This window comes from Anser brachyrhynchus, assembly GCF_964034855.1.
Source record: "Anser brachyrhynchus genome assembly, chromosome: 1".
Taxonomy (NCBI): domain Eukaryota; kingdom Metazoa; phylum Chordata; class Aves; order Anseriformes; family Anatidae; genus Anser; species Anser brachyrhynchus.
The window spans coordinates 118,691,273-118,701,856 of NC_137694.1; the positions used below are offsets into that span (position 1 = coordinate 118,691,273).

Consider the following 10,584-nt stretch of genomic DNA (forward strand, 5'->3'; position numbering starts at 1 on the left):
ACACACGTTTCAATATCGCAGACTGAAAAGCGGTGGCAGATGAAGAGCTCCTTGTTTTGGAGAGCCGCGGCTGCACACCCAGCGGCACCTGCCATTTTACCTCGCCGAGCTGGCGCTGGTGGGGCCTGGCCGGGGGAAGGCTGTGTCTGTGAAAACGTCAGTGAAACACAAGTTCAAAGGCGGGGAAGGGACGGGGAGATAAGAGCGCTCCGAATCTTCATTTAAAAAACAGAAAAGACAATCTGATTAAGATGTGCTGGCTAACTCAACACACATGAGCCCCAACATCAAAAGGCTCGCAGCTGGTACACGTGCTGTAGATAATTATCAGTTTCGCTTGGTACTTCCCGCAGCAACAGAGCTGAGTCGGGGCCACTCCAGGGACCGCCTTTCCGACCAGCCCTGACGCTGGTCCTCTCCCTGCCCCTCGCCCCGCTGCGCACACCCTGCCCGCACCCGCTTGGGCCTGGGTGGCAGGGCTGGGGCTGAGCCCACCGCCCGCCCTCGTGGTGATTAGGCTGGGGGAGCCTATCGTGAAATTCCCCACATAGTTCTGAAGCCGTAAGGTTATGGCAGAAGGCAGGTAATGAATGCCGGGCCTTCCGAGAGAGATGTGCGTAGCCTGTACATGAGAATAATGTGACTTCAGGGGATGGCACAGCAAAGAGCCTCCCTTCTTTGTCTCTGTTCAGCACCAAACCCTCCCCCAGAGCTGAAATGACCTCTGTCCGCCTGTCCACGGGAGGCAGAGACAGACAGAGACAGGACACAGGCAGAGACAGAGAGGTCATGCTTTTGTTGGAGGGAGGAAATAATCCAAAGAGCAGTGCTGAAACACTCCTAATCCCCACAGCACTTTGAAAGGGGGAGCTGGGAAGCCTCTCCCTCCCTCTACCCCTGCATGGCCCCACGACAGTTTTCTTTCATGAGGAGCTCTTTGCACTTCATCCACAACCCCAAGACCACCTTCACTACATCCCTTTTTAATTTGAAGATTTTATTGGACTGAGGGAGGAAGGGGAAAATGCTAACAATTACAACTAAGTCCCCCGCTGAGCACCCTCTCACTACTCTGTCCTTGTGGAAGACTTTTCTTGTTCTTCTTTTTTTTTTTTTTTTTTTTTTCACGCACTTAATCCTTCATTTAATGGATACCCAACTGCATGGGAAGCTTCAAGGTCTATAAAGAATGAAGCCGAACCTGCAAGACACTCTAGTAAGTCGACTGTTTACAGTAAGCACAGCAATCCATCAAAGTAGCTCTGAAGGCTCCTGAGAAACAGCTTGAGGCCGATAAAAAGCTGGATTTTGGGAGGGGATGGGATGGGGGGGAGAGAAATATACCTATAAATAATACTTTATGTCTGTGCCAGATCCGAAATGCAGGCATCTAACTCCACAGAGAATAGGCCAGCTCACTTTATGGCAAAGTGGATTCGCACTCTGTTGAATATTAGACACACACCAGCTGATGGACCTCCCATGAATACATACTGTATGACCAAGTTGCCTGACTTTCATAATTTAGCTGCTTGTTTTGGTATCATAACACTAATTTCCATTTTCAACTGCAATGTGATTGGTGCTTCAGACATTTCTCCTCCTTGCTGGAGACATCAACCTTTCATACCCTTGTCTCAGGGAAAGTACCACCTTGGAAAGTGGGGCAGTGGCACTTGGACCTCATGGTGAGGAGCCACCGTGAACTTGACATGGGTGAAAATCTGAGTTTTGCAGGAGCCAGAAGGGCTAGCACAGAGGTAGCAGAAACTCAGGGCTAGTCAACAAAGCTGAGCTGAAGCACATAGTTCTGCAAGTGATGGCACTACATGAAATGGACTGGGGCCCAGCAATCCCATCTGGCCACAGCAGATCCAGGCCAGGGCCTCATGGATCCCAGCGGCTTTCAGTCAATGCAAGGGACAAATTATAAATGTTAGTAGGAGCATTGCAGGGGACTGCTTCTCAGCTGAATGACGATGACTGTGACCAGGACTTGCTATACAAGGAACCTTGTTCTTGATGGAGCTTTCCCATTAGCCTCAGCTGAAGATGGTCTCCCAACTTGTTTCACATGAAGATGCAAAGAGGTGGTTCTGTGCTCATTTTTCATTTTCTTTCCAGCCTGAGAGAAGTCAGTGAGCACAGATATGCCCTTCACGGAGACAGTTACTAAACTGACTGGGGCTTTCCCACCTCGGGCAGACCCCTAAGCCAGATCAAAGTCTTCTGTCAGACAACAGCCTATGCCACAGAGAAAGGGGCTATCCCTTATATTCAGTGGTCACATCAGTAGCTCACAGAACAAGATCTTCCCAAACTGCTCACTTAGAGGTATGCTTTTGACTCTTTTTATGAAATCAGTTTTGAAATATGCTGCTCTCCCCCCAGCACACTTCTATCTTCCTAATTGCTTACCCATATAATGCTCACCATTCCCTCTCGTTTTCAGACGCTAACGCACCCTGAAGGACAACTGCAAACACTTGCCTAATATTATTGTTCCATTTAAGTGATCTGTCGTGTTGCCAGGGGGATATTATCCGCTCTCCAAGGAGAAGAAAGCATATTATAACATTCTCTCTGTACAGACACAGATCTCATGAGGAAAATATCCAAGAATCCCTGAGCTTAAATTCAGATCTATTCGTACCATCCCAAGCAATAAACAAAAATAACTTACGGCATTTTGCAAAATGTTCTCAGTGAACTCTGTCTTTGCCACCTACCTGTGTGTTTTCTGGCTACTAGCAGTGGCTTCAGACTGCAGATTCTCCACAATTCAAAATATCAGGTGTATACACATAACCAGGTGTCAGGACTACACCTACAGCAACAAAGTGCCGTGGCTTTTTGTTTGATTTCCAGTGTCGCCACGAGTAAATAACAGGAGCATTTGCAAGAACCTAAAATTGACTAATCAGAGATTTAATGAAAATAAAGGCATCCTGCAAGTCTATCCCCTGTACCCAGGAAGTACCTTTGTTACCAGAGATTATCACTTTAGTTAACAATGGATTTTGGTACTTTGCTGATGAACATACATTACCACCAGAAAACAGAGGACAACATTTTCAGTCTCTTCTTTCACTTTATTTTACAGGAATGAAATATTTGACAGGCCTCTTTTTGGTCTTTCTTTACATTGTTGCTGATACTTACAGCATGTGTAATTTCTGTCACCCAAAGTTGCTTTAAAAGCACACAAATGAAAAGGCTGCTGCAGTACAGAAGTTTTGAAAGTATTTTACAGTAGTAAAAATATATGTGAAAGCCAAAACTGAATGCTACCGATACCTTCATCTTTAATTCGTTGAGCTCTGCAAAAGGAGAGCACAACACCACAGCACCACAGGACTTCACCAGAAGCTCTGAATTCTCCCTCCAGAGAGATACAGAGCATAAAGCAGCCTGCATCTTTTCAGACAAGGTGTTCTCTGTAAGCTGTAATATAGAAGAGGCTCAGCATTTGGATGCTGCTATCTTATGGCACATTTAAAGTTGGAGTCGCATGTGATAGTAGAAAAAAAATATTTTGACGTGTTGCAAATACACAAAACATCTTTTGCTAACATTTATGCCCTAAAGCTCTACCATCCATCTCCAACAAACAGGACAAAAGTTCAGGAGCAAAGAGATGTGAATACATCGTTATTCGATACGTCAGTACAAAAGACTTCAGTGAACTTTGTTATTCATTACCACATGTCAGTCCATCAACGATTTTCATAGTTCTGTTTGGTGATATTTTTTACTAAACACACATCAATTACCTAGTTAAATTAAATGGCTACAAGAGACTATCCATTAATTTCACACAGGCCACTGAACAGCCACCATTACAGATTTTAGCTGCTGCTAAACCTTATCTCAAGTCAAATTTGTAACCTTGAACTGTGGCAGGATGATCTCATTACCAGTCCCTGTAAACTAGCCAGTCCCCTAGGCGGGACTTTTTTTGTTTCTCTTTTCCTCCTTGAATTTCCCCTTTCTTGTGACATTGAAGGGATTTTAATCGGTTCAGCCACCAGAAGCTACACCTATGCTCGAGTTGCTGCCTTTTGAATGGCTGCTTAAACTGAAAAAGTGGCTATGAAAAAGCGCGTGGAAAGAAACCTACTGAAGGCTTTGATGATGGAGGTGGAGGGAGGTTTCAACATCTCTCTGCTTCTCCACAGACCTCCAGGTGACATGGTGCTTTTTGATCTCAGTCGGAGTCTGCTGGGCTGTTGCCATGAAGAAAGCAAAAGAACACGCGCTTTCAGTTTGCTGATGTGTTTGCCTTTGTCTTGCTCTTTAGCTGAGCTCTCCAGCACCAGAGGGGGATGTTTGACTCATGCCAGCGTGACTTTGCGTTTCACGCAGCACGGTCCATTTCGTTGCTGCAGCTTTGCTTGAAGCAGGTCATGGGGAAGAATTAAGCTCCTTCCTTCACAGTCATGCAGAAGCACTCCAGTTCAGGCAGGCTTAGTGAACGGGAGAAGAGATTGTCTGTCTCCCTCCGTGCAGCTGTAAGCGTAAAGGTAGCCTGCAAGAGTCTCAATAGCACAGCACTGCTCTAATGACCCCGACTCACAACCTTCACAAACCTCTTGATTCCAAAATGCCTTTTATGATGCACAGATGAGCTGGGTTTTCAGACAAAACAAACAAACAAACAAAAAAAACCCTACAAACCTCTCCCTCCTCTCCACAAACACACACTCACACACACTTCAGTCCTGGCAAATGCCACGCTTTCTGGTTCAGCGGAGGGCCCAGCTGCACCAAGTGCAGTGAACTGATAAAGGCAGGCCAAGATGCAGGTTTGGTACAGAACTCAGGGGCTTGTTTGTATCCACTGTTGGGTGGGTATAGAGCCAAATGGCAGGTTATTCCCCATGCTGGCCAGGGCACAGGGCTGCCTGCAGGCAGTCATGCAGCTTCTGGGCAGAAAGTGCCTCGTTTCTGAGCGATGCAGTGTGAGTGCAATGAACCTGGGTCTGCTCTCACTTCCCCAAGAAGCCCCATCTCAAGAAACACAAAGACACCAGAAGATGAATGTCATACTTCCACGACCAGTAAATGGGTACAAATACTAGATAAATGGATAATACGACAATCTGGAAGAAGGCAGTTTATAATGGAACCTGGCAAAAAAAGTAACTATGCTGAGAGGAAAGCCATTTCAAAGCTTTGGGCTTAGAAAGAGCCGGTACTCGATGGAGGGAGTGTGGCCAGAGCAACTGAAGAGGATGTATTTCCAGCCAGAAGGAAATTCAACTGAGCCAAAACTGGAAGTCCCCAAATAGTCAGGATAGTGATACTTGCAGCTGAGAGAGTCCTAAAGAGAAGTCTTGGGGACTGACGCAAACTCAGGGGTCAGTGTTCTTCTTGGCTGGTTTATTGGCTGGGGAAAAGGAAAAGCACGACATTGCCTAAATCTTTCATGTGAGTGTAAGCACAGCTTAACAGGATCTATAATTTTTGAAATGAAGGCAAAGGGAGGCAGGGGAGACAAAGCTCATGCCTATTCTTTGCGTGCTACAAGAAGTTGGTAAGAAGCATACCACAGCTATTAGATCAAGTCAAAGAATGATTATAGCATAAATAGCCAAAGAAAACAAAGCACAGATTTGCTCACTTTCTTACAAGAAAGCTGCATTTATTCCAGGGTATTACTTTCACTTTACTAAGAGAGCCATTTGGCTTTAGACATTTCACTGCTATCTCTACTGTACTCATGTCAACAGTTTGATTCTTTACTCAAACAGTGTTTTGGGTAAAGAAGCTCTGCTGGAAAGGGTGATGGGGCAGATATCAATCCTGCCAGCCAGGCACGATGCTCATAAGGCAGGTTTCCTCCTGCCGACAGGCAAGGTACAAACACACTAAGCACATGGCCAAAACAGCACCAGCTGCCTTCTCCCTGCTCTGAGCCCACCAAGCAGTACAAGAAATTAGTCTTAGGCAACCTCCCTCTTCCCAGATCAACCCAGGGTTTTGACCAGGCACCTCCAGCTGCAGGCTCATGGGATGCCTCTCCACACCTGCCCCAGATCCTGCCTTCCTCTATGTTCCTCCATGTCCCTACACATTCCTCCACGTCTTTCCACATCGCCCCATATCCTGCCATGTTTCTCCATGTCTCTCCACCTCCCTCTGTGCACCTCCACGTCCCTGGCAGGTTGCTACACCTTGAGAAGAAGAGGGAGCACTAAATCAAGAGTTCTGCTGGGCTGGGTACTTCTTTTATCTTTTCCTTTCTGCAAGGACAAGGAGAAATGCGAGGAAGGGCCAGTGCTGCCTAAATGCAGGCAGCCTCCCTTGCCTCTGACTGCTGGGTGTGCTCCCTGCCTGCCCTATTTCTTGAGCTCAGCTGCGTTTGCTCCCTGGCAGGATCATTCCTTACAGATCCTGGCACAGGAACCCGGTCCTGTTCTGCGTCTCGGAGTACTAATAATGGCATGTGCATGCCCACAGTAATGAGAAGGAGCTGAAAGGTGGAGTGCAGAGCACCCTGATGTGAAATGATAGCGGGCTGGGAATGACAGCACAGGAGTGCATAGGCACAAACTACAGTGCATTGGCTCACGGGAGATACAGCTCAGCCTGTCAAAATCAGGCACAAAGTGATGGCTGTGCTGAGGAGAAGGAGCAGGGACACAGGGGTGGTCTCAGACAGGGCCGAGCACTCGTGGAAGATGGTTTCCCACAGAGGCAGGTCCTGGTCTCTGTCGATATCCAGTGCAGCTGGTTATAGAGGGGACAGAGCGGGTTAAATGTGCAATAGCATAAGGTAAGGCACTGCGTTACTTAACAGGATTACCCTGCAGACGGGAAGGTGTTCCCTGGCTAAGTCCTGCTACAAGGCACATCTTCAGGCTTCTGCTTCCTTCCCCCAGCCACTGCTGAGGCTTTTGCCTTGTGCAATGTGGCCAACTTTGCCAGCCCTGCAGGGGCTGGGAAAAAGGCACAGTCAGACAGGGATCTGCAGCAGGCAGTGGTGCGATGCAAAGAGTGAGTGGAGAGACTGAAAGCAGCCACAACACATCTAAAATCCACAGCAATTCCATTGAGACCTCTTAGGGCTATGATTTATTTATTTATTTTCATTTTCTGCAGGCTGAAAATGCTGTTTGTTGTTTGAAAAGTGATGCAGGCTGGGGACCACGTGCAGCTAGTGCCTTGCCCTTCTTGCTGGTGCACGCAGTGGAAAGCCAGTGCAGGCTGACGTCTCTCCAGGTGGTGTTGAGGGCACGGCTGGGTTTAGTGTCATCCACCCTACCCACAGAAGATGTAGGAGATCTTGGCTAGGAGCTCTTGGCGAGGCTGGTACCCCACCATGAAACAAGGAGCTGAATAGATGTGGTGCTGTGGTACATTTCCACTGCTCTCCTCCTTCCCACCCACTACCCCGTTCCCCCCAGTTTTTGTACTAGAACTTACTGGGGAGAAATTGCACTGTATAACCCAGATTTTCACTCTGAATGGCAAGTAGAGGATTTCAAGGAAACATGGGAAGGGAGGAACAGAGCAGGGAGAGCTCTCAACATGCTCGGGAATCGCACTGTTTGTGGGAGCACTGAGGCATGAGCAGGGCTACCTGGAGAGCTCAGCAGCCACCTGCTGTCCCCAAGAGCTGTAGGCCCCTGAGAGGGACTGAAAAGCACGAGTTTTTTCAACACTGTGTCTCTTCTACTTTCCAGATAGTGGCTGAGGAGTCTTCGCAGCCCTGGTGTAAGCCCACAGAAATGCCAAACCCATCTCCAGTTCCAGACTAGCAGAAATGTGATGTGATACACTGAGGGAGGGAATTTGTTGGGACAGACAGAAGCGCTTGGTATGTGTGCTCTTGGGCTTAATCTGTGCCATATCCTGGAGTAAATATACAACAGGATAAGGTGAAAAAGGGGCTAGAAATGGCTTCCTCTAGTAAGGTGGCAACTTTAAGCTAGGGCTTTCTGACATGTCACGCTGGCTTCAAGCTGCCCTTGCGTTTCTGCACCACCATTGGAAGAAGAACTGCACAAGCTTCTCCCCAGGCTGCTCCTCTCCAAGCACGCGGTGCGGCACTTCCCAGCCAGGCAAGCCCTAACCCGAGAGTAAGCTGCTTTCGCTTTGCAAATTGCTCATGGCATTTCCTGTAAACACGATCAACATCACCTACGGGCTGTGAGCAGGGAAGCACAGTGACATTACAAAATGTCTTCTGAAAGGGCAGGCTGCCTCATTTTTTCCATTGTTTCCCAGTTTCCATACTTAGGAGAGCTAGAAATTGCGGGGCTGAGGTGGGGGAAATCCCATACTGATTGAGAGGGGGGCAACCACAGCAGAACTTCAGTGCTGGACTTTCCAAAGCTGTCCATAACCTCAGCGTGGTGCAGTCTTTTTTCCCTAGAAAACCGTGGGTAAGAAAAGATGAGTTCTCTGATGGCTTACCAGTCTCCTCTCCAACTGCTGTACTCACTGCTCCTGAGGAAAACACACTTATGGTCTAATGTCAGGATAAAGAGCAAGCCTGAGGAGGATGTATAAGCTAGGAGAGTAACACAGAGCTGCTACCTAAATAAAATACAACCAATCTTGCGTGCTTGAAAGTTCATGATTCAAGCTTCCCCACACCGTGACATTGGATTAGAGTGACTCAAGCAGTGTGCTTTGAAAAGGACAAGAAGATAGGTAAACAACGAAACCTCAGCCTACCTGAAGGTCTATTTGTCTTCTGATATCCTTGTCTTCAGGTTCACCATGGAGGCCCTTAACCATTTCCCTATGACCATGAGGCCTAGAAACAGCAGAAAAACTGATGTCTCTGATTCTCATGTGACCACAAACATCCAGGCTTTTAGAAAGCAACAAATATCACAAGATCCATGATAGATCACAAGATCCATGATAGATCACAAGAGCAAGGAACCATCACCAAACTGGCCGCTAACACAAAGCAAAGCAGCCTGACAGTGTCACCTTACACAGGCAAATACTGATGAGGTGCTGTAAGAACCGGCTTCAAGGACTATTTGAAGTCAAACTTATTTTCCTTTTGTTTGTCTTATGCTGGCATTTGCCTACACCTCAATCAGGACAGGGGGGTCACCTTGCCAGGAGCTTTATAAAACCCCTTTTTTTTTTTTGGTTTTCCTCAGAAGCTCACAATCCAGTGTGCAGTGAGGTCCAGTGAGCGGGACCTACAAAACTAAATCAATGAGCCAAGAAGATGCAGGAGGACTGGATCTAAATTAATGCTCTAGAATAGATGGAGGAAAAGACACACGCACACACAAAACCCACATGATGTATTATCACAAAAATGTGAAAGAAAGCTAAATACATGGCAGCAGCCAACGCAAACTGGCAAGTTCCTGGGCTTTACTGGCGCTCGGCCAGAGGGGTTGGTGCCATCTGGCCCGCAGCCGTGCCGGAGGCTTCGATTAGATGAGGAGCAGTGCCTGATGAATGAGAAGGCACAGATGCGGGGCAGGTGGAAGGGGCACGAGGAGGGGAGACAGTGCAAGACGGAGCCAGTCGGGCAGCAGCACGCTTGGACACGCACAGCTATTAGAGTGAAATCTCCAAGGCTTAATTTTTTATTGCAAATTTCTGAGCCCACTTCCACCGAGTTCTGTCTTTTTCCAAGAACGGTCAAAACTCTCTTTCTGCTGCGCACAAGGGCTTCACGTCACAAGGGAGTGTGGTCTCTTCTGAGAGTCCTCATGCCCTTTTTTTAGATCAGAACAATCTGGGACTATCCCAAGGAAAATTTCTCATACTCTGTCTGCTCCTGCAGATTAGCCTGGAAAGAGACTTGTAGAGGGGACAGCTAGTCAGTCTGTTCCTAAACCTCCCATAACCTGAATCTATTTTGGCCCAGCAGGATCAAAATAGCTGTAGCTGAGCAGGTTGGATTTTCACCTCAGGCCTCCCCCTTCCCCTCCAAAACCACACGGCACACACACAGAGTATCGTGTGGGATGTTTCTTTGCTGTTCTCGGTGTCATCTGAAGCCATTACCCCAAGTTACATATTGACCCACGGTGTCATGCCCAGTGAGCAGGAAAACTGGCAAGCAGGCAGGCATTGTGCACGGCCCGCCCGATACACCTGCTTCCTCAGCGTGGTCAGCAGCTCTCGCGGAGATTTTACAGAGCATTTTGCCTCCTGGCAGCAAAGCCTCAAGGTGAGATGGCAAGGCAGAGGGCTGGACCGTAGGAAAAGGACAGTATCGGCCAGCTACTGAATCAGAGAAGGGTTTCTATGCCTTCTTCTCCTGACCAGGATGAGGATGGCCCAGCTCATGACCAGCATGAAACCTTCACGCTCAGGAGGTACCAGAATGAGCAGCGCTGTCCTGAGGAGATTTTCAAAGAGCCCACAGTATGCTGGAGACAGGCTCTCAGCAGCACAGACCTCAGGGCCATCTGGGAGACAGGGTTGGAGACAGTCACACCTAAAGCATGGGCCAGGCAGGGACAGACAGACCCAGGCAGAGCTGAAATTGGTCTCCTGGACCCACGGGCTGGGTGTGGGGGAAGGCCCCAGGTGAGACTGGTCCAGGCCATTAAGGGTTGTTAGTGTCCTCAAGGCCCCGACAGATGTAAATGT

General features: G+C 48.0%; 1 long non-coding RNA gene across 1 annotated transcript; it reads right to left on the minus strand.

Annotated features, from left to right (window-relative positions):
- Positions 1–7,049: 7,049 nt before the first annotated feature.
- LOC308187679 lies at positions 7,050–8,862 on the minus strand. Its single transcript, XR_013944852.1, has 2 exons — positions 8,686–8,862; positions 7,050–8,376 (listed from the first exon to the last, which is right to left on the minus strand). It is a non-coding gene; the product is annotated as an uncharacterized lncRNA (long non-coding RNA).
- Positions 8,863–10,584: the final 1,722 nt, after the last annotated feature.